The 25,036-nt window shown below is 40.7% G+C and overlaps 1 protein-coding gene across 1 annotated transcript in view; it reads left to right on the forward strand.

Annotated features, from left to right (window-relative positions):
• The first annotated feature begins 280 nt into the window (after positions 1–280).
• Positions 281–25,036, forward strand: part of VIT (vitrin) — a 163,867-nt gene continuing 139,111 nt past the window's right edge. The window contains exon 1 of the mRNA XM_056567358.1: positions 281–484. The gene's annotated coding sequence lies outside the window, so the exon portion shown is untranslated. The remainder of the gene's footprint in view (positions 485–25,036) is intronic.

Below are 25,036 nucleotides of genomic sequence, written 5' to 3' on the forward strand. Positions count from 1 at the left end.
AGATTATTTAACAATCGTATCTAAAATATACAACTAAGGTTTATTCTTGTCTCCATCGGTTGACTTTGCCCTTTGTCAGAATTCTACCTCCCTTGCCTGGCTGTGTCTTTATTTGTCATGCATTCAATATTTACTAAAGTAGTATACCCAGGGCACTGTTGTCAGAGCTTATAAAGAAATCCTGGACAAGGGAGAGGGGGGAAAGTGGGAGGGAGGGAGTGGAAATTTGAAAGAGGACTGCCTTATTCAGCAATTCGATCAAAGTGAGGAGCTGCGAGTGTGTCAGTGCAGTGTGCCTTTCACTGTGGGGACAGATCAATGGACATATATCACTAAGTTGTAAGGATACAAGAAGATCTGGGACCTGCTTACATTGATGGAATAGCCGCAATACTATCATCTATTGGACTCATTGGAAGTAAATCGAGTTTCGCAGGATAGGGTGAAAAATCTGCAGGTTTATTGCATTTTATGACTTTTAAAGGTAAGACATTTGACCTGCTAGGTACAGCTACAAGCAGAGAACACCTGGATTTAGACCATCCGGGTGAATATGTTTAAAGAAAAGTTTTCAAAGACTCCTTTTTCCATTCAAAATTTGGCCATGTATTTATGAATTTCTTTGCCATTTATTTGTATGTGATAGAGATTTGTTGAATGATTCTGTAGTCTTCTGTGAACTGTGCTGTGGGAACTGACATTCCCTGCGACTAGTTATTCCCTAATCTCATTTCATCCTTCTTTATTCGTCCAGTAAGCAGACTCTTGTGATCCGCCAAAGCTTTTTTTATTTTGCATTATTCTTGTTATGACGGGGCTGGTATACTGGTTCGTAACAAAAAAATCTACAATTTAATTATTTTACTGGGGTTTTTCACATTTGTCTTATAGGATTGCTTTTCGCTCTCTGTATAAGGCTTAACCGACTATTATAATATTTTTGTTGATGTGATCCTTGAATTGTGTGTGTGTGTGTGTGTGGGGGGGGGGGGTTGTCCGGTGGTGGGGGGCTATAATGTTTGTTTACATCCATGAATGACAGATGAGATCCTACCTATTGTTCATAGAACTAAAGTATAGAAATGGTCACAGCCACCTGCAGCTATGGTTCCTGAGATAGGTCTTTGGGGACAGTATTAAACTACTAGGTCAGTGTATTCCAAACAGTGTCTATAGCTGTTGCAAAACTACAACTCCCAGCATGCCTTCGGCTGTCTGGGCATGCTGGTAGTTGTAGTTTTGCAGCAGCTGGAGGCACACTGTTTGGAAAACACTGCACAAGGTACATTACCTTGGCATAGGATATGGGCTCTGTAATTATGTAATACCTGGAAATCCCTTTAATGTACAGTTATTTTGTGATATCTTGTTATGTAGCAGAATTTTGAACATTGTGAGGAACTTTTTATCACTCAGCTTTTGTCATGTATCCTATGATCCAGTATGATAGCTAGATAGATAGATAGATAGATAGATAGATAGATAGATAAGAGATAGATAGATACATACATATGAGATAGATAGATAGATAGATAGATAGATAGATACCTATGAGATAGATAGACACAGTAATAGATAGATAGGTAGATGCATAGATGATATGTAGGTAAATAGATAGCAAAAGGATATTACTGTAGCACACAATCCACAAAGTGCAAAAGGTGAGTTTATTCCATAAAAAACAAGTGTTACAAAAAAGCTACGGTTCAGCTGACTCACCCCGATAGATAGACAGATAGATATAGGATAGATAGATATAGGATAGATAGATAGATATTAGATAGATAGATAGATAGATAATAGATAGATAGAAGATAGATAGATAGATAGATAGATATATGATGGATAGATAGATTGACAGAAGATAAATAGATAGGAAGATAGATAGATAGATAGATATAGGATAGATGGATAGGTAGATAGATATGAGATAGGTAGGTAGATAGATAGATAGATAGATAGATAGGTAGATAGGTAGATAGATAGGTAGATGCATAGATGATATATAGGTAAATAGATAGATAGAACGAAAGATAGATACATAGATGATAGATAGATAGGAAGATAGATTGATAGATAAATAGATAATAGATAGATATAAGATAAATAGATAGATATATGATAGATAGACTGATGCATAGATGATAGCTAAATAGATTGATAGATACATGGAAGGTATATAGGTAAATAGATAGATAAATAAATAGGAAGACAGATAGATATATATGAGATAGATATAAGATAAATAGATGGGAAGATAGATGATAGATAGATAGATAGCTAGATAGATAGATAGATGTAAGAAAAATAGATAGGAAGATAAATGATAGATAGATACAAGATAAATAAATAATAGCTAGATATAGGATAGATAGATAGATAGAGGATAGATAGATATAAGATAAATGGATTATATATAGATAGACAGATTATTTGTAAATGTTTTAGTAAATAAAAGAATTATAAAAGCATTCTTTGTACATTGTTTTATAATGTGCTTTATTTATATAGCACATACACATTCTGCAGCACTGGTCCCTGTCTCCATTGGCACTAACAATCTAAATTCACCTATCAGTATGTTATTTAGAGTTTGGGAGGAAACCGACAAACACAAGAAGAACATACAAAATCATGACAGATGTTGCCCTTGGTGGGATTTGAACCTAGGACCCCCTAGGCAATAGTACTAACCATGGAGCCACAGGACTCACCTGCTTGAGCCCTTCTTCTATTATGACACTCACCGGATCTCACCCACTGATTACCAACTCCTGGTCCATTCTCTATACAAGCAAGTGCTTGCTCAGTCCATCACCAGCTAAAAGCAGGTCCCTACTATGGTCAATAAATGGCTGAATAGGTTTCTTCTGTGTGGTGAGGTGGAGATCAACAGGGATCTAGTGAGTATTGGAACCACTGTGGTAGGGGATCAGTGACACAAGTTTCTTTTTTTTCTTATGCCAGCCTGATCCCCTGTTTACAAATATTCAAATATCTGTATAACCTTTAATAACAGTAATACCGTAAATTTGAATTGTTATATATATATATTGCTTGTTCAGCCCTCCAGATGTTAGATAAACTCTGTGGCTCTTGACAGGGCATATTTCATGCACTTTTCTCCCTGGGTTGAGAATGCTGCAGTAGGAAATAATGAATCTATCACAGCTGCTCATCATTCCACCACCAGATTAGATTTATGAAAGATCTTGAAAATGTGAGAAGTGCCGAACTAGCATGGACATGAAGCAAATGCCTTGAGCAAACAGTTTGAAGTAGACAGCTTGGAAAAACACGAAGGGACTCCGTAGCTGAGAGCTTTGTCAATATGTGCAAAAACTAAAGGATTATACTTCACTGGTAGACACATAATGCAACATAATTCTGTATCAAGATGGACATTTTCTCAGTAAACGTAGCCATTTGTTTGTGGATCTGATGTTCTGGAATTGACAAAGCTTTCAGCTCAGATGCTTGGCTGCGCTTTTCTTCATTGTTTATTGAGGTACAGGTATCAATGGTTAAATTTTCCATCTGTTGGATGCACTTTAGACATTGAGTATTACTTTACTTTAAGCATATATACCAGCAAATGCTCACAATGTATCTACTTTGGGGGGGATATTTCATTCCTGTGCCTGGCGTAAACTGCAAAAAGTTGCTAGATAGATAGAAGATAGATGGATGATCAATATATAGATCTTTAGATAGATTGATAGATTGTTTGTAAATTTTTCAGTTTTAGTAAATAAAAGAATTATAATTGCTTTCTTTGTACATTGTTGTAGAACACATTGCAGCTATACAAATAACAGGTAAATAAAGGGCTTCTCCATGAATCTAAATATTTTTTTTTTAATGATCCTGCTGGCTTATATAATAATTTTTGTGCAAATGCAAACGTTTGACGCTGTGCTCGCCGAATGGGCAGAGAGCGGAGTGTGAAAGGGCGTAACATCCTGGACATGCCAAACAGGCAAAAATGTTAACTGAAATGTATGCCAGCTCCCAGCATTGAGTTCAGTGAGGGTGCACGGGCAGCCTGAGATTAGCCAGGCTTTATGTTGAGGTGTACGTCTTTACATTAATCAGCGTGCCTGTGCACTGGCAGGGTACATTTTAAATGGAAGTATAAAGTATCATCCATACTTACCTGTTGGTACAGGCATGTAGTGCAGGTGACACTGATGACAATGATACATACTTGTCCCCACTCAGTACTTCTTTTTCTCTTCAGTCCCTGTTCTTCTTTGTATATAAGTGAGAACAGCTTGGTGAACAGGAAACGTTTCCAAGCCCCACCCCACCCCACCCCCCCATATACGGTGACTTTCGGCCAGCTTCTTCATAGCAACGCCTTCTACTCTGTGCTGAGCTCCTCGGCTACAGAAGAGAGCTCCACTCTGCAGAGGCTCAGCACAGGGCAGGAGGTGTTTATAGGAAAATGCCAGCCAGATATCACCGTGCGCTGGTTTCTGGTGTGTCAAAAAAACAGTCGAAAAAAACAGTTGAAGGACATCTGCAGCAAAAGACAACTTATCCTCTATCCACAGGATAGGGGATAAGTGTCTGATCGCAGGGGGTCCGACCGCTGGGACCCCCCACAATCTCCTGCATGGGGCCACGGCCTCTGCCACGGCTCTCCTGTGCAGGAGGCATTCGGGCCGCAGCGTGACGTTGTGGCCGACTAACCTCCTCCATGTATCTCTATGGGAAAGACGGGGAGGCAGCGTTCGTGCCTCCCCACCTCTCCCATAGAACTGTATGGGGAGGGGACATGGAGGGGGTGTAACGTCGACCTCAGAGAGGTCGATGCTACGCGCATTAGCCGCTCACATAGAGCAGCAATGCACGGGCCCCATGCAGGAGATCATGTGGGGTCCCAGTAATCGGACCCCCCGCGATAAGACACTTATTTCTTATCCTGTGGATAGGGCATAAGTTGTCTTTTGCTGCAAATGTCCTTTAACTCTCCACATGTGCTCATAGACATTTATTACCAAGAAAAGATCCAAAGGGTTTGACATATTTTTGGCCAGTATTTGGCCAGTATACAGTATTTGGTATAGATAATCCAGTATAAAATATAAGGGGAAGCACAACACATAAACCACTGCCAGTTAGCAAATAATTGTGATGGCGGGTAAATCCCACATTGTGCTTCTGTGGAGATGCCCAGTTCTTTATATGCATACACTAAAAGAATCATGGTGAACGATCCTGCACTCACTACCTGAGGTAGTCTGTATATCTCCGCTATGTCAGTGAAGTTGGCTCGGAGGCATCCATGGACAATCCAGGGTGTTGAGAGGCAACAGATGTTTTGTATGTAAAGAGGCCAGAAGAAGTACGTCCTTATGTATAAAATGGCTGTCACCTCTGAGCGCCCCAGATTGTCCATGGATGCATCCGAGCAGACTCCACTGAGATAGCAAAGATATACAGACTGCTTCAGGTGGTGAGTGGGGGATTCTTTATCCTGATACTTTCAATACTTTGGTATACAGTTTCCTTAATTGTATTGAAAGTCATTGTCAGAAATGCTTTTCAGTACATGAATGCATCATAATGTAAGACCACACATGGAGTCCGATTTTGAGTACCTGTATATATGAAGAACATGACTAAACTGGAGCAGGTGTAGAGTAGGGCGACCAAGGGAATGGGTGGATTAGGTAACAAGAAAGGTTATTTCGTTTGGAGAAAAGACATCTTAGGGGAGATCGGATCACAAGGTACAAATATATGAATGGACATATGCTTTAAAAATCTAACTATGGGAAATCTATTGAATTTGAGAAATGTTGAAAATTTGTCAATGCTTTAATCAGAACCAAGAACATTTCTAACAAAGCGTATTGTTATTTAAAGGGAACCTGTGACCTGTTTTATGCTGTGCGAACCATGGACAGCTTGTATCAGGTGCAGTGAGTGGGGTTACTGAACAGCATGATTTACCTTGAAAGCTATACACAAATATGCTGGTCATGTGGGCACTTGCGTCTTCTGAGCGCTCACATGACCAGAGCCAATGAATATTCAGATTCACCCGCCGGGCCCGCCTCCTGTGTGCAATTCAGCAGGGAAAGAGGAGGATCTTCAGAGGGACACAGCTCCGGACTACAGGTACGTATTTAACTCATTGACCCCTCCTGTTCATCCACCTGTATAGCCCAGTGTATTGGGTTTAGTGTGGGTGAACAGGATGACCATTTTCCTTTAAACTATATGTCTGAATCTTCCAAGAGTTTCAAAGTAAATCATATTGTTCTGTGACACCACTAACTGCACCTGTTTCATGTGACTGTGTTTTCAGGAGCACGAAACAGGTGACAGGTTCCCCTTGAACACAGAGTTTTATGAACAGTAGAATATGCCTAGCCTTATGTAACCTACCAAAACTTGTTTAATCTGATCCATCGTTATATGTTCCGATTTAAGTATTGTCCAAAATATTGTGTCTTCTATAAACATCACACTTTACACTCTTACACCAGGGAGACAATGAACTGCTAAACCGTGGCATCATTGTGTGATCCTGGAGGTGCTATAGTGAAACAAAATAAAAAACTGATTTTAGTGCAAGATTTTCAATAAACAAAAAGTATTGTATTGTAAATCTGCCTAAACCAAAATATTTGGATTATTTGCTATTTATTTATAATGCTAGAGGGGGGTTAGGGTGGGTTCACACCACGATTTTACTATACGGTTTCGGCATACGGTTTCATTTAAAAAAGTCTGCAACCGTACAGAAAACCGTGTCCATAGACTTATCTTTCAAAACCGTATGCACCATAATGTATACGGTTGTCTCTGTTTTTCAAACCATACGTTTTTTTACTTTTTCTTTTTGGTCCAGGTAAGAAACCGTATTAAATCGTATATGTTTTTTTTTTTTTTTTACATGGGAGTCAATGGGAACCGTACAGAACTGTATGTGCGTACGGTTCCATACGGTTTTCACCATGTGGTTTTTGACTTTGCACAGTTTTTTTCTCTGAATTTCAATCAAACAAGTGAAACTTTATTCATAATGGAATGAAAAGTTAAAAACGTATACTTTTTTTTCTTAAAAAACGGATGCAACCTGACATAATTTTTCAAACCGTATACGGCTTTCAACCATATACAGATAAAAATTTGTACACACGTTTTGATACAATTTAGTCAGGTTTTGAGGAATCCGTTTTTTTTTATCAAAAACCTGATACAGGAACTGTATTGCAAAAACGTGGTGTGAGCCCAGCCTTAGGGAGATCAGCAAAAATCTAGTATTTTAAAAACTTAAAAAAAAAACAATGGTGCTGACCTGATGGACTGGCTCTAATATAATAACATAATATAACATAGTGAATTCCATCAAATCTATGTCTGGACTGTCAGGTTTGTTTAAGACTTAAATGTGGCTATAGTCCCATCACAACTGTATCAATGTTTATTGCAAGCAACATAGGCTAGTAAATTATAATGAATTGTACAAATGGGAGAGCTGTTACATATGCTACAACCTTCAAGATCAAAGGCATTTATGGTGGTATCTTCAATATAAACATACAGCAATACCGCCTGTATGACGTTTAGTAGGGATTACTCTTTTCAGGATGTAAACCACCAAACCATACACTAAGATTTAAAATAGCCTGAGGCCGCTTCCTCCTGTTGCCTGATGCCTGCCTAAACTTTGCTCTGTTTGCATTTTTGATAAACCATAGCAAACACTATGATATGAAAAATGTCAACAGCGTGGTGAAGGCTGCAGATTTCCTACGGTAACTATTCAAGATGTATTTTTAATTTTTAAAAATCTGTTTTGTCTTGTTTTTAAAACAAATCAAGCCAAAGAATATAAACTGTACTGTATGTTTTATAATCTCATATATCTTTATTAGGACATAGGGATGTTTTAGATGAGGAGGGTTCCATCGGGCATATTGCCGCCAGTTCACACACAGATCCATATACTTCAATTTGACCCAGCACAGTATTTCTTTTGTGATACCACTAGACAGCCAAGCGGACTCCTCCTTTCCAGATATCTGGCTCTAGTTATATGGATTTCATTTCTTAGGGGTGAACGTGAACAATTGAGGTCATATATCCAAAAATGTCTACTACTATTTTCATTCAGTTTAATTTTTTTTTTTTTTTTGGGAAACTGACACTGCAGTTTTTGAGGCAAAGCCAGAAATGTATTCAAAACGAATGGAAAATATAAAAGAAGGAATCGTACTTCTCTTTCCTACTGGATCCACTTCTGGTTTTGGCTCAAACACTGCAGTGTCAGTTTTAAAAAAAAACGCCAGAAAAAATCCTGTGTGGAAACCTAGCCTTAGGGTTGGCTCACATGCGCCATATTTTGCTGCTGCATATTTTCCTTCAATGGGTAGTAAAATCAGCTGCTTATTATGCTACCCATTGACTTCAATGGGTAGGAAAATATGAAGCAGCCAAATATACAGTAAAATACGGCACATGGGACCTTACCCTAAGGGTCAGTTGACATGTCCTTATTTTTTTGTCAAGTCAAGGCAGCAAACTCTGCAGCAAATCTGCAGCAAAGATAAGGACATGTGAACTGACTCTAAGGCTATGTCCACGCAGTGTATTTTTCAGCATATTTCATTTGTAAAAAAATGTGTTCGCATATTTACATATTGTATGCAATATATTGTGACGGCCACTTAGACATAGAGCATGTTAATGTTAAAAAAAATGCGGACTCATTTGAAGCTGTGTTCAAGCATTTAGTTAAAGAGTACCTTTCACCAAATAAAACTTTTAATATAGTAGGGGTTATTCATCAAGAGTGGTGTAGGTGAACGTCTTTTTACCCCATTAATTCATTTGGAGGAAACTGTATACCTGCACCAAATGTACTACACGGTGCAGGGCAAGTGATAAATCTGGTGCTGATCACATTTCTTACTTCAGTACTCCACTTTGTATGGTGATTCCTCTGCGACTTTTTGTGCGACTTTTTATCCCGTGTGACAAAATGTGTGACTTTTTAATATTGCTGTCAACAGTCAGTTTTGTAAGCCAAGTCAGGGCTGGTGTAGATTTGCACCTAACTGAGCGCAGTTGCGACAAAATATGCAACAAACTGAAAAGTCGCATTTCATGATTACCTGACCACCTTCTAAAGCAAAAGTCGCAATGAAAAGTCTCAAAACAGCATCTCAGACAAACTGTGAGACAAATGTACACCACAAAACCGGGGTAAAACCAATGATAAATTCCCCCATGTGTCTCTTGTGTAATTAGCAGACACTTTCCCATTCACTTGCTTTTAAAATTATCAACAGAAATATGTTTAAAATGTAAATGTAAAATTCTGTTGTTGTGTTCCCTGCCGCAATAAATACAGTGAGTTTGGTCTCCTCCTGGCCTGGCAAGAGACCAAACACAGGAAGTGCTTCTCTGCACTGAGAAGCAACGACCAATAGCAGATCGGGGGCGGGGGAGGTAAACTTTCGGTTTCCCCGTTCTGCCCACCCACAGTAGGCTGGGCAGAATGGGGAAACCGACGGGAATCGGCGCCGAAGGTCCACTTACCCATTGGCGGCGGCGACGATCGGCGGCAGTGATGACGGCGATGCGGCTCCCTTGATCCTATACAGTGGTTTCTCAACTGTAGCCCTCCAGATGTTACAATACTACAATTCCCAGCATGCCCAGACAGCTGTTTGCTGTTTGGGCATGCTGGAATTTGTAGTTTTGCAACAGCTGGAGGGCTACAGTTTGGAGATCACTGTGCAGTAGTCTCTAAACTGTGGCCCTCTAGATCTTGCAAAACTACAACTCCCAGCATACCCACACAGTAGTTTGCTGTCTGGGCATACTGGGATTTGTAGCTTTGCAACATCTGGAGCGCCACAGTTTGGAGATCACTGTGCAGTGGTCTCTAAACTGTAGCCCTCTAGCTGTTGCAAAACTACAAATTCCAGCATGCCCAAACAGCAAACAGCTGTCTGGGCATGCTGGGAAATGTAGTTTTGCAACATCTGGAGGGCTACAGTTGAGAGACCACTGTATTGGATCCAGGGAGCCGGATCGCCGTCTTCACTGCCACCGATCGTCGCCGCCGCCAATGGGTAAGTGGATAGAGATGAGCGAACTTACAGTAAATTCGATTTGTCACAAACTTCTCGGCTCGGCAGTTAATAACTTTTCTTGCATAAATTAGTTCAGCTTTCCGATGCTCCGGTGGGCTGGAAAAGGTGGATACAGTCCTAGGAGACTCTTTCCTAGGACTGTATCCACCTTTTCCAGCCCACCGGAACACCTGAAGGCTGAACTAATTTATGCAGGAAAAGTCATCAACTGCCGAGCCGAGAAGTTCGTGACGAATCAAATTTACTGTAAGTTTGCTCATCTCTATAAGTGGACCTTCGGCGCCGGTCCCCCGTTCTGCCCAGCCTACTGTGGGTGGGCAGAACAGGGAAACCAAAAGTTAACCTCCCCCCGGCCCGATCTGCTATTCCAACCAGTGTGCCTCCAGCTGTTGCAAAACTGCAAATCCCAGCATGCCCAAACAGCAAACAGCTGTCTCTGCATGCTGGGAGTTGTAGTTGCGTACCTCCAGCTGGTGCATAACTACATCTTCCAGCATGCCCTTTTGCAATCAGTACATGCTGGGAGTTGTAGTTTTGCAACAGGTGGAGACACACAGGTTGGAAAATACTGAGTTAGGTAACAGAACCTAACTGAAGGTTTTCCAACCAGTGTGCCTCCAGCTGTTGCAAAAGTACAGCTCCCAGCATGCACGGTCTGTCAGTACATGCTGGGAGTTGTAGTTTTGAAACAGCTGGAGGTTTGCCCCCCCCCCCCCCCATGTGAATGTACAGGGTACATTCACATTGGCAGGTTTACAGTGAGTTTCCTGCTTCAAGTATGAGCTGCGGCAAATTCTTCGCCGCAGCGCAAACACCTAGAGGGAAACTCACTGTAAACCTCCGCCCATGTGAATGTACCCTAAAAACACTACACTACACTAACTTATAATAAAGGGTAAAACACTACATATATACCCCCTTACACTGTCCCCCCAATAAATAAATAAAAAGTATTGTACGGCAGTGTTTCCAAATCGGAGCCTCCAGCTGTTGTAAAACAACAACTCCTAGCATTTCCGGACAGCCACTGACTGTCCAGGCATGTTGGGAGTTTAGCAACAGCTGGAGGCACCCTGTTTGGGAATCACTGGTGTAGAATACCCCTATGTCCACCCCTATGCAATCCCTAATTTAGTCCTCAAATGTGCATGGCGCTCTCTCACTTCAGAGCCCTGTCGTATTTCAAGGAAAAAGTTTAGGGCCACATATGGGGTATTTCCGTACTCGGGAGACATTGCACTTCCAATTTTGGGGGGCTTTTTCTCCTTTTACCCCATATGAAAAGGAAAAGTTGGGGGCTACACCAGCCTGTTAGTGTAAGAAAATTAAATTTTTTACACTAACATACTGGAGTTGCCCACTGTAAAGACCCCCAAAATGTGTAACACAATTTCTCCTGAGTACAAAAATACCCCATATGTGGGTGTAAAATGCACAACAAGGCTCAGGAGTGAGAGCGCACTATGTACATTTGAGGCCTAAATTGGTGATTTGCACAGGAGTGGCTGATTTTACAGAGGTTCTGACATAAACGCAAAAAAATAAATACCCACATGTGACCCCATTTTGGAAACTGCACCCCTCACGGAACGTAACAAGGGGTATAGTGAGGTGTTTGACGAATTTTCATTAAAGTTGGATGGGAAAATGAAGAAAAAATGTTTTACTAAAATGCTGGTAAAATTTTTCATTTTCACAAGGGAAAATAGGAAAAAAGCCCCCCAAAATTTGTAACCCCATTTCTTCTGAGTAAGAAAATACCCCATATGTGGATGTAAAGTGCTCTGCGGGTGCACTACAATGCTCAGAAGAGAAGGAGCACCATTGGGATTTTGGAGAGAAAATCTGTCCGGAATTGAAGGCCACGTGTGTTTACAAAGCCCCCATAGTGCCAGAACAATGGACCCCCCCACATGTGACCCCATTTTGGAAACTACACCCCTCATGTAATGTAATAAGGGATACAGTGACCATTTACGCCCCTCAGGTGTCCGGCAGATTTTTGGAACAGTGGACCTCGAAAATGAAAAATGTAATTTTTAATTTGCACAGCCCACTGTTCCAAAGATCTGTCAAATGCCAGTGGGGTGTAAATACTCACTGCACCCCTTATTAAATTCTGTGAGGGGTGTAGTTTCCAAAATGGGGTCCACTGTTCTTGCTCCATGGGGGCTTTGTAAATGCACATGGCCCCTGACTTCTATTCCAAACAAATTATTTTTCCAAAAGCTCAATGGCGCTCCTCCTCTTCTGAGCATTGTAGTGCGCCAGCAGAGCACTTGACGTCCACACATGGGGTATTTCCATACTCAGAAGAAATGTGGTTAAAAATTTTGGGGGTAATTGTCTCCTATTACCCCTTGTAAAAATGTAAAATTTGGGGAAAAAACAGCATTTTAGTGAACATTTTTTTTTTTCATTTACATATCCAACTTTAACAAAAAGTTGTCAAACACGTGTGAGGTGTTGAGGCTCCCTGTACCGCTTCTTACGTTCCTTGGGGGATGTAGTTTCCAAAATAGTATGCGATGTGTTTTTTTGTTTTGTTTTTTTGCTGTTCTGGCACCATAGGGGCTTCCTAAATGTGACATGCACCCCAAAAACCATTCCAGCAAAATATGCTTTCCAAAAGCCAATTGTGACTCCTTCTCTTCTGAGCATTGTAGTTTGCCCACAGAGCATTTTATGTCCTAACATGGGGTATTTCCATACTCAGAAGTAATGTGGTTACACATTTTGGAGGGAATTTTCTTGTAGGGAATGTAAAACTTGTAAATTTTGGAAAAAACTGCACTTTAGTGGAATTTTTTTTTTCATTTACACTTTGGACTTTAATAAAAAGTCGTCAAACACCGGTGGGGTGTTAAGGCTCACTGGACCCCTTGTAACATGCCTTGAGGGGTGTGGTTTCCAAAATGGTATGCCATGTGTTTTTTTGTTTTTTTTTGCTGTTCTGGCACCATAGGGGCTTCCTAAATGGGACATGCCCCCCTAAAACCATTTCAGAAAAACTCACTCTCCAAAATCACATTGTTGCTCCTTCCCTTCTGAGCCCTCTACTATGCCCGTCGAACACTTGACATACACATATGAGGTATTTCCTTACTCGAGAGAATTTGGGTTACAAATTTTAGGAAGGTATCTCTCCTTTTACCCCTTGTGAAAATTCAAAAACTGGGTCTACAAGAACAATAATAAAAAATGAAGATTTTGAATTTTCTCCTTCACTTTGCTGCTATTTCCGTGAAACACCTAAAGGGTTAACACACTTACCAAATGTCATTTTGAATACTTTGAGGGGTGCATTTTTTATAACGGGGTAATTTATGGGGTATTTCTAATATGAAGGTCCTTCAAATCCACTTCAAAACAGAACTGGTCCCTGAAAAATTCAGATTTTGAAAATGTTGTGAAAAATTGGAAAATTGCTGCTGAACTTTGAAGCCCTCTGATGTCTTCCAAAAGTAAAAACATGTCAATTTTATGATGCAAACATAAATAAGACATATTGTATATGTGAATCAATATATAATTTATTTGGAATATTCATTTTCCTTTATAAGCAGAGCGCTTCAAAGTAAAAAAAAAAATGCTAAACTTTCAATTTTTTCATAAAATGTTGAAATTTTTCACCAAGAAATTATGCAAGTATTGACAAAACTTTACCACTTACATAAAGTAGAATATGTCGCGAAAAAACAATCTCGGAATCAGAATGAAAGGTAAAAGCATCCCAGAGTTATTAATGCTTAAAGTGACAGTGGTCAGATGTGCAAAAAAACGCTCTGGTCGTAAAGGCCAAAATGGGCCTGGTCCTTAAGGGGTTAACTAATAGGTAGAGGTCAGGTACTGTACATGTACTAATGTTCTTCACTGAGAAAGTGGCCCTGACAATTAGTGGCCCTGACCTGCATTGCCTATTGTTTTGCAGCTTCAAGTATGACAGACATTTGAAGATCTGTCTTGTTGAAAAGATGATATTGCTAAAGTATATAGAGGGACATTTATCAATGTTTGCTTATGTATTCTTTTTTTTAGTAATTTTTTCCTTACTTTGTTTTTGCTTATGTGTGACTTATTTATCAACTGGTTTCATCCTGTTGATAATTTTCTTTCACGTAAGCAATTTTTCCTTTTTTACTTTGGTAGTAGCTTTTTCTGCTCCATGTTTGAGCTGGAGTAAATTTAGTCAATTTTTAACCCTGTTGCGACTTTTTTTTGCGCAGTTGCGACTGTCACAGTTAATAAATACCTGACTACCCGTAGTCCATTTTAAAATTATTACTACGTAGTTCATTTTTGGAAAACTTGCTTTTCTCGCTTTCCAGTCAAAATGTCGCACGAAAAATCGCGTAGTCGCAGTTGCGACAATTTTGCGACAATTATAGTAAAGAAAACCTGACTAAATCCGTTGATAAATGTCCCTAATAGTTTCCAGTACTAAGGCTATATCCCTAAGTATAAAATAATATGGATACACCTCATGGAAGCTTCAATAATTGGGCATTGTAAATCTGTCATGTTGTGTATGCTGAGCCTTCATACTTCAGTGAAGACGCTGTCAGCAACTGGACACAGAATTTACATTTTCTAGAGAATTTTGTCTTTAGGTGTTATAATTGGAGAGTAATCTTTCATGAACATTTGAGTGCTTGTTTGAGAACTCTTCAGGCTCCGGGTGGGAAACGTTCTGTGAATTTTGCTGATTAGCATTTTTCTTCTGCAGCCCAAGCCAGATGGCAGCAGTCTTCCTGGAGTTAGAATCTAAAGGAACTCTTTGTAATAGTCACATTCACAGAGCGAGCTCCATATCCCAAGATTACATCAATGTCTAAGAAGAATAAAATGCAGTAGTGCACTGTGCCTCACTACCTGTCATGTGCATTTTTATGAAATTTAAAAAATAACATGATATGTATATTTGTATTATACATCGATACAAATTTGTATATTTTTGGCTGAAACATGGTGTCCCTGCAGCTATGGCCTGTGTGTCTCTGAGCCGAGAGCATGTCAGAGTCTCACTGCACATAGCCCTGCTTGTCCTCACTGCACAGAGCCCTGCTTGTCCTAAGTGTACAGAGCCCTGCTTGTCCTCAGTGTACAGAGCCCTACTTGTCCTCAGTGTACAGAGCCCTGCTTGTTCTCAGTGTACAGAGCCCTGCTTGTCCTCAGTGTACAGAGCCCTGCTTGTCCTCAGTGTACAGAGCCCTGCTTGTCCTCAGTGTACAGAGCCCTGCTTGTCCTCAGTGTACAGAGCCCTGCTTGTCCTCAGTGTACAGAGCCCTGCTTGTCCTCAGTGTACAGAGCCCTGCTTGTCCTCAGTGTACAGGGCCCTGCTTGTCCTCAGTGCACAGGGCCCTGCTTGTCCTCAGTGCACAGAGCCCTGCTTGTCCTCAGTGCACAGAACCCTGCTTGTCCTCAGTGCACAGAGCCCTGCTTGTCCTCAGTGCACAGAGCCCTGCTTGTCCTCAGTCTACAGAGTCCTGCTTGACCTTAGTGCACAGAGCCCTGCTTGTTCTCAGTGCACAGAGCCCTGCTTGTCCTCAGTGCACAGAGCCCTGCTTGTCCTCAGTGTACAGAGCCCTGCTTGTCCTCACTGCACACAGCCCTGCCTGTCCTCAGTGTACAGGGCCCTGCTTGTCCTCAGTGCACAGAGCCCTTCTTGTCCTCAGTCTACAGAGCCCTGCTTGTCCTCAGTGCGCAGAGTCCTGCTTGTCCTCAGTCTACAGAGCCCTACTTGTCCTCACTGCACAGAGCCCTGCTTGTCCTCAGTGCACAGAGCTCTGCTTGTCTTCACTGCACAGAGCCCTGCTTGTCTTCATTTCACAGAGCCCTGCTTGTCCTCACTGCACAGAGCCCTGCTTGTCCTCAGTGCACAGAGCCCTGCTCGTCCTCAGTGTACAGAGCCCTGCTTGTCCTCAGTGCACAGAGCCCTGCTTGTCCTCACTGCACAGAGCCCTGCTTGTCCTCAGTGTACAGAGTCCTGCTTGTCCTCAATGTACAGAGTCCTGCTTGTCCTTAGTGCACAGAGCTCTGCTTGTCCTCAGTGTACAGAGCCCTGCTTGTTCTCAGTGCACACAGCCCTGCTTATCCTTAGTTTACAGAGCCCTGCTTGTCCTCAGTGCACAGAGCCCTGCTTGTCCTCAGTGTACAGAGCCCTGCTTGTCCTCAGTGCACAGAGCCCTGCTTGTCCTCAGTGTAAAGAGCCCTGCTTGTCCTCAGTGTACAGAGCCCTGCTTTTCCTCAGTGTACAGAGCCCTGCTTGTCCTCAGTGCAAAGAGCCATGCTTATCCTCAGTGTACAGAGCCCTGCTTGTCCTCAGTATACAGAGCCCTGCTTGTCCGCAGTGCACAGAGCCCTGCTTGTCCTCAGTGTACAGAGCCTGGCTTGTCCTCACTGCTTGTTCTCACTGGTGGTCATGTTTATTGCTACTTATGTTTAGATATATAGAAACCTGCTTTCAAAGTATACAAATATAAAGCATACTTATCAAGGAATTTACAGTTTGCAGTGTTTAACAGTATAGTAGACTATAATAGAGAGACATTGGAGTGCACAAATTAAATAAATATAATTCAAATTACTGTCCTTCCAAAAAATGAATAAACCAAATCCTACATTAATATAGACGTTTCTAACCAAACATATTTCACTTTCAAGCCTATTGTACTGTATGTACCGTAAATTATGTAATTTTGAGATCACTGGTAAATTTTTTGCCGTAATTGTTAACTGATTTTTAAGTCTCACGGAATTAAAGAGACATCCCGCTGACATGAGTTTTCAGTCCGGGACAAGATTTTTTGGGGTTTTAATTACTTGTCAGCTTTAGTATAGTAATCCTTTGCTATGATATGTTATGACAAGTGGCTGGCATTTTGTCAATGATGCCTTCAGATCAAAGAAAATGAGCCCATTCTGCTTGTGTATGAGTTTGTTGGTTTAAGAAATTGTTCTAATCATGTTATTGTTTATGGCAGAAATTAACTTGATAAATTAAATTAAATGATAAATATTATATAGGCTCTATCTATCTATCTGTCTATACATCTCTCTTTCTACATAATTTTGTCATCCTCCGTCTCAGGGCTACTTCGTTCATGAGGCAGGTTGAAGTTCTTGCCTCAGGTGGCACTCTGCTAGGACTACAGGTGGTGGCAATTAAGCCTACAGCTCCATAGTCCTGCACACATTTAAAGGAAACCTGTCATCAGTGTCACCTGCACTAACCTGTCAGTACAGACAGGTAGTGCAGGTGACACTGATGACAACCATACTTACCAAGTCCTTTTCCGTGCTCCGGTTCTCCTGCTATCTTCCTCTGTTATTTTCGTTCCTGAGCCGACTTGGAGCTTTCCTGATGCCACCGCTACTGGACCCAGCAGAGAAGCAGCAGTGAAGACGTCAGGAAACTCTGCCCATTCTCCAAGTTGGCCCAGAACGAAAACAATAGAGGAAGATAGCGGGAGAACCGGAGCGCGGAATGGGACCAGGTAAGTATGGTTGTCATCAGTGTCACCTGCACTACCTGTCTGTACCGACAGGTTAGTGCATGTGACACTGATGACAGATTTCCTTTAGAACTTAGGAATTATTGTACATAGCATTTTTGTATTGTGTTTGACACAAATCACTGCATAAACACCACATAGCCATTACGAACAATAATTCCTAAGTCATAAGTGTGCAGGAAAAGGCTGAAGGACCTGGAAGATGAGTCACATGACCGCTCCTTAAATCAAGAGTGTTGAGTGGCATCAGTAAGCCTGGAGAGAGGAAGAGGAGAAGACTGAGTGAGACGCATGTTTTTTTATATGGAAAATGGGAAAAGGGGGGTGATTCGAATTTTTAATATGGAAGGGGTTAATGGGTGTTTTTTTAAACTTTTATTTTATTTTTTTAACACTTTATTGGTCCCTTAGGGGACTTTTAGGAGGAATAATTCAATTCCTCATACAAATCAATGTACTGTAGTTCCATAGAACTACATTCATTTGTGTGCTATGTCAGGCTCTATGAAATTCAGAGCTGGGACCAGGACAGAAGGAAAGGTAAGCCCTCCAGCTCCACTCCACTAGACTACTAGGGACAGATTAAAGGTCCCTTTAGACGCCGCTGTCAACATTTATACCGATGATCTAAAGAGTTACTAGCCGCCTGCAGCAAACGCCGCATGCTGGCTATTAGAGGTGACCCCAAGCTACAAGAATCAGTTGAGGGACGCCCAATACACCCAATATGGAGCAGGCTCGAGTCAGGGGCCAGCTCCATACACCCTTTGCGAAACCATGACAGACCAGGTCCATCATGTGTCTGTGTCGCCAAGGGGTTAATTAATAAAAACTTTTCTTTAGGTCAGATTGCTTTCCTGTGTGATGTTAGTGTATCCGAGCAAATTATAACTTACAACAGTCTATCTAAGTCTATCACAATGTAATACTAGTGTATCCATACCTGTCATGTTGTACACATAAATACATAATGCTTCACATTATAACACTAGCGCAGTTAAGTTATTTCTTGTGGGAATACTGTATATAAGCCAGTCATGTGTAAAATAGTGTTTATTTTGTTCAACACTAGTACATTTTAGTGTAGGCTGCTAGTGTATCTAAGCCTACTGGAATGCATTCCCAGGGAACCATACATTGTATCCGCAGCATGCAGTGTTAGTAAATGTCAGTAAAGGATATCTGATTTTTCTGACTGTTCTGGCCGGATGTTCAGTGCAGAGACCTGACCAGAGATCTGGACTTTCTAAAGAAGGACTGATGGGGGAGCGGAGTTAGGTTTGTGTTTATTGAGTTAATAAAGAAGGACTTAGTTGTGAGGAATCCCAGATGTGCAGCAACATTTTATCACTTTTTTTCTAGAGCAAGTGAGCAGAATTTAAGTCCTATTCACTTGTATGGAATATATTTCGAATTTGGATATTTTCTCCATTGACACATTGACAGTCTGCATGTCCCATGGAGGAAAGGGGGAAATGCTTCTTCACTTTTTGCCTTAGGCAACAGAAAGTATATAAAATGTATGGTAATATTTGTTCCTTGTATAGTGGTATTATTTGGTAATTGTATGACTAATATATAGCGGTATAGAAGTGCAGTACATTTTACAAATACTGCCTGTCATATACTAGCAAAATGGACTGTATACCCCTATTTACTGAGCTATGTGGGAAGAAACCTGAAAATGGGCTAATACTGGGTTCACATTATGTTTTACCAGTGCACTGGAGGGATACATCAGTAACTGGTCAAAATGGTATGATGTCGTATACCGCAGCATCCTAGCAATGGGCTTTTTATGAACAGAACTTAGTCAACTAGTGACTACATTTGGTCCATTTGCCTCATGTATACATCTATGTTGCAGGACCCAAAAGAGTGATTTGCTGAACTTTCAAGAGTCATGAAAAATAACATAGAGACGAGGAATGGGCTATTAACTCAATGGACCCAATGACAGTATGTCAGCATACCTTTTTGACTTGTTGTCAACATATCGCTTCAATGTACTGTTAAAACACAATTTAAACCCAACTGATAGAACCAATCTTAAAGGGGTACTAAAAAATCCTAATCCTTCAAGTACTTATTAGCAGTTGTATATTAAGAGGAAATTCTTTTCTTTTTGGATTTCTTTTCTGTCACGACCACAGTGCTCTCTGTTGACACCTCTGTCCATGTTAGGAACTGTCCAGAGCAGGAGAAAATCCCCATAGCAAACATAAGAATTTCCTTTGTAGTATAGAGCCACTAATAAGTACTGAAGTTAAGATTTTTTTTTTTATAGGAGTAACTTACAAATCTGTTCAACTTTCTGGCATCAGTTGATTAAAAAAAAAAAAGTTTTCCACAGGAGTATCCCTTTAACCCCTTAATGACCAAGCCCATTTTCTCCCTTTAAGGACCAGGCCAATTTTATTTTTGCGTTTTCATTTTTTCCTCCTTGCCTTCTAAAATCCATAACTCTTTATATTTCCATCTACAGACCCATATAAGGGCTTGCTTTTTGTGTGACCAATTGTACTTTGTAATGAAACCTCTCATTTTACCATAAAATGTACAGTGAACCCAGAAAAATATTTTTTTAGGGAGGGAATTTAAATGAAAACCACAATTTTGAACATTTTGGAGGGTTTTGTTTTCACACTGTACAGTTTACGGTTAAAATGACAGGTGTTCTTTATTCTGTTGGTCAATATGATTAAAATGATACCCATGGGTAGATACTTTTATATTTTTGTACCGATTAAAAAAAGTCTAAAACTTTTTGTACAAAATCAGTAATCTAAAATCTGCCTATTTTGACCACCTATAACTTTTTCATTTTTCTGTATATAGGGTGGTATCAGGGCTAATTTTTTGCGTCGTCATCTGTACTTTTTATCAATACCACATTTGCATATATAAAACTTTTATATCATTTTTTATAAAAAAAAATGTTAAATAAAATGTGACAAAAAAAGCAGCATTTTTGGACTTTTTAAAATTTTTTTACATTTATGCCGTTCACCGTACGGGATCATTAACATTATATTTTGATAGTTCGGACATTCACGCATGCGGCGATACCAAATATGTTTAAAAAAATATACTTTTTCATTGGGGGAGGGGATTTTTCTTTTTTTTTACTTTTTCTTTTTAAATTTTTCGACTTTTTATGTCCCCATAGGGGATTATCTATAGCAATCATTTGATTGCTAATACTGTTCAGTGCTATGTATAGGACATAGCACTGATCAGTACTATCGGCTATCTTCTGCTCTGGTCTGCTCAATCTCAGACCAGAGCAGGAGATGCCGGGAGACGGACGGAGGCAGTTGAGGGGTCCTCCGTCCACCATTACAGAAGATCGGATCCCCGCGGCAGCGCTGCAGGCGATCCGATCATCTATTTTATCATGCACATTGCAGCAGATGCCGTGTTTTGTACAGATCACGGCATCTGAGGGGTTAATGGCAGACATCCGCACGATCGCGGATGTTGGCCATTACCAATGGGAACCTGCCGTGTATGATGCGAGCACCGCTCCGATGCTTGTGGTCATACACAGGACGTAAATGTACGTCCTGGTGCGCGAAGTACCGCCAAACCAGGACATACATTTACGTCCGTGGTCGTTAAGGGGTTAAAGGGGTACTCCGCCCCTAGACATCTCTTTTTGGATAGGGGATAAGATGCACCCGCCGTTCTTTTAGAGCGTCGGGTGCAGCACTGGAGGCTTGTGACATCACGGCCGTGATCTGCTCGTAACATCACAGTCACGCCCCCTCAATGCAAGTCTATGGGAGGGGGCGTGACGGCCATCACACCCCCTCCCATAGACCTGCACTTGAGTGGGGCGTGACCGTGACATCACGAGCCACCGCCCTGCATCGCCAGTCATCCTGCACGAAGCGAAGTTTGCTCTGTGCACTGGATGTCTGGGGTGCCGCAGCCCAGATTGCGAGCATCCCCAGGACTGGACCCCTGCGATCAGACATCTTATCCCCTATCCTTTGGATAGGGGATAAGATGTCTAAGGGTGGAGTGCCCCTTTAAACATTGACTTTTGACTGTCCTTTTAATCTTTTGATATACATTGCATACATTGTACATCGCATTCATCATACTTGGCACGATAATGTTTCATTTTCCACAATGCAAACTGGCATAGGGAAGAAAGTGTCAGCATGAAAAGTAGGGTGAAAAGTCACAGATCATAAATTCCTCATTACGTTTATAAAATGGCAGAATTCATATAATAAGCAGGTAGATTACATATAACAGCTAAAGACTATGGGGAAAATCACTAAAGGAAGATTGTAATCTCGTTGTGGGTTTGTAGACTAATAAGCAAACATGACCTTACTGCCGCAGAGCACAAACACTGGTCATTTACAAGCCTTTAGTGGTGTGTACTCTGCCAGTCAGTAAAGACAAAGTGACAATAGCTATAAGGATAAGTGTCACACAGAGCACTGTTACATGAGCAGGAAGTATGATATATTTACTAGAAAAAAAACTACCGCCATTTAACAGGTTATGCATGTAATTGTTTTCTTACATAGAAAATGTCACATATAGTATCTCACACAATTGAATACCCCCCTCACATTTTTGTAAATACTTTTTATTATATCAGTCAAAACCTATGTGTTTAATGTTGTGTTTTGTTTTTTTTAAATCAACTGGTGCTAACAGATTTGTAAATGATGTTAGAAGAAAAAAAAATGGGGCTCAAGGTCAGAGATATTTGGTGTAAAATAATAATTAATATTTATTAATATACAATAAATTAAATAGGGAATGTACAGGGCCCTTGTACCCCCCAAAATAATATTAAGATACAAAATCAATATAAAAAACAACAATAAATATGACAACTGTAAAATAATCTGCAACTTGAACCTATAAAGACAATATAGCAGTCTATTGATCAAAGATTGTAGAGCAACAGTCTCAATGTTCATTCAATTTTTCCTGCTCTCAAAGATAGATATAATGTAGCAGCAGCGGCTCGTCAAGCGGCGTTGTCAAGCGGTGTCCCTTAGCTTGACCAACTGGGAACGTTCCCAGTTGGTCAAGCTAAGGGACGTCGCTTGACAGCGCTGCAGTCACCATATACGGTGCCCACCACTAAGCGCTGCGATCCTAGGAGTTGGCCAAGACTCCAGCAGCGCAATCCCTGGCTGAGGACTTCAGGCAAGAAACCCCCTGGGGGGCAGCATACAGGATTGCATAGAGGGACGATCCGTGGTACCCTGGGAGCGGTGAGCATCACATGGAGCATATTGGCAAATTGGCTAATTTAAATATGATTTTTTAATGTGTCATGAAGTCTCACAGGCAGTGACCTTCATTTTGAACTGGTTACGGTATATTGAGCTGGCTACCCTGCATTTGTTGGATTGATTTATCACTGTTTGGCAAGGATACATTGTACAACTACATCAATTGGTGAAGGAATTAACTGTGTAGCCGCTGCTGCTACATTATATCTATCTTTGAGAGCAGGAAAAATTGAATGAACATTGAGACTGTTACTCTACAATATTTGATCAATAGACTGCTATATTGTCTTTATAGGCTCAAGTTGCAGATTATTTTACAGTTGTCATATTTATTGTTGTTTTTTATATTGATTTTGTATTCTTAATATTATTTAGGGGGGTACAAGGGCCCTGTACATTCCCTATTTAATTTATTGTATATTAATAAATATTAATTATTATTTTAAACCAAATATCTCTGACCTTGAGCCCCATTTTTTCTTCTAACATATTTTCCCCATTTTTACACCTTAGGTATAGGTGTTTGTTGGGTTGCTCAGGTCTTTAGTGACGGTCAGACAGACAGGAGCTTCTCCATATTTCCTATAGATTTGTAAATTACTTCTATTAAAAAATCTTAATCCTTTCAGTGTTTATTAGCTGCTGAATACTACAGAGGAAATTCTTTTCCTTTTGGATTTCTTTTCGTTCTGTCCACAGTGCTCTCTGCTGACACCTCTGTCCATTTTAGGAACTGCCAAGAACAGCATATGTTTGCAATGGGGATTTTCTCCTGCTCTGGACAGTTCCTGACAAGGACAGAGGTGTCAGCAGAGAGCACAGTGGACAGACAGAAAAGAAATCCAAAAAGAAAAGAATTTCCTTTGTAGTATACAGATGCTAATAAGTACTGGAAGGATTAAGATTTTTTAATAGAAGTAATTTGCAAATTTATTTAACTTTCTGGCACCAGTTGATTTAAAAAAAAAAAAAAAAAAGTTTTCCACCGAAGTACCCCTTTAATGTCTAATCCTTGGCAACAAAAGTGAGTACACCACAAAATTGAAATGTCCAATTTGGGCCGAATATCAGGTGTGAATGGGGAGCAGGTGCCTTAATTTTGGTCTTATCTCTCGAATACTGGTCACTAGAAGTTCAACATGGCACCTCATGCTGCTGTACATAAAGATGCCCTTTTTACGGATTGCGGTTTTACAGGACAGGTTCCACTGAGAACAAGCCTCACTATGGTTGACCAAAGAAGTTGAGTGCACATACTCAGTTTCATATCCAGAGGTTGTCTTTGGGAAATAGAAGTATGCTTTCAGAATTGCTGCAGAGGTTGAAGTGGTTTGGGGTCAGCCTGTCAGTGTTTAGATCATACTCTGCGCACTGCATCAAATTGGTCTGCAGGGCTGTCGTGTCTCTCTGAAGCAGAGCACAATTCCCTCTCTTTGAAGACTGGGACCCAGGGCAGTATTTCAACAGGATAATGACCCAAAACATATCTCCAAGACGACCACTGCCTTGCTAAAGAAGCTGAGGGTAAAGGTGATGGACTGACCGAGCATGTCTCCAGACCTAAACCCTATTGAGCATTTGTGGGGCACCCTCAAACAGAAAGAGGCAGAGTCGCAAGGTCTCTGGCAGTGCTGCAAAATAATGGTGGCCACACAATATATTGGCCACCATTATGTTGGCTGAATTATGACATTGCTCTTAGGTGTGCACTCACTTTTGTTGCCACGGTTTAGACATTATTGGCTGTGTGTTAAATAATTTTAAGGAGACACAACATTGAACAGTTATACAGGCTGTGCACTCACTACTAGTGTTGCTAACGAATATTCGCAATTCGAATATTATTCGCGAATATCGCATATTCGCGAATTCGCGAATTCCGCGAATATAGCGCTATATATTCGTAATTACGAATATTCGTTTTTTTTTTTTTGTTTTTTTTTCTTCACAGTACACATCACAGTGATCATCCCTCTCTGCTTCCAGCTTGTGTGGTGTAAAGAAGGCTGTAATACTACTGTGTGAGAGTGGCGTGTGAAAATTCGCATATGCGAATTTTCGCGTAAGCTAATTTTGTATATGCTAATATTCACATATGTTAATTTTCGCATACGCGAATGTTCGCATATGC

Source organism: Hyla sarda, chromosome 3 (assembly GCF_029499605.1).
Source record: "Hyla sarda isolate aHylSar1 chromosome 3, aHylSar1.hap1, whole genome shotgun sequence".
In the NCBI taxonomy this organism is placed as follows: Eukaryota; Metazoa; Chordata; class Amphibia; order Anura; family Hylidae; genus Hyla; species Hyla sarda.